Consider the following 295-nt stretch of genomic DNA (forward strand, 5'->3'; position numbering starts at 1 on the left):
ATGTGGAAAAATTGGAAAGAGTCCAGCGGAGGGCAACAAAAATGATTAGGAGTCTGGAGCACATGACTTATGAGGAGAGGCTGAGAGAACTGGGATTGTTTAGTCTCCAGAAGAGAAGAATGAGGGGGGATTTGATAGCAGCCTTCAACTACCTGAAGGGGGGTTCCAAAGAGGATGGAGCTCGGCTGTTCTCAGTGGTGGCAGATGACAGAACAAGGAGTAATGGTCTCAAGTTGCAGTGGGGGAGGTCCAGGTTGGATATCAGGAAAAACTATTTCACTAGGAGGGTGGTGAA

Source organism: Trachemys scripta, chromosome 16 (genome assembly GCF_013100865.1).
Source record: "Trachemys scripta elegans isolate TJP31775 chromosome 16, CAS_Tse_1.0, whole genome shotgun sequence".
In the NCBI taxonomy this organism is placed as follows: Eukaryota; Metazoa; Chordata; order Testudines; family Emydidae; genus Trachemys; species Trachemys scripta.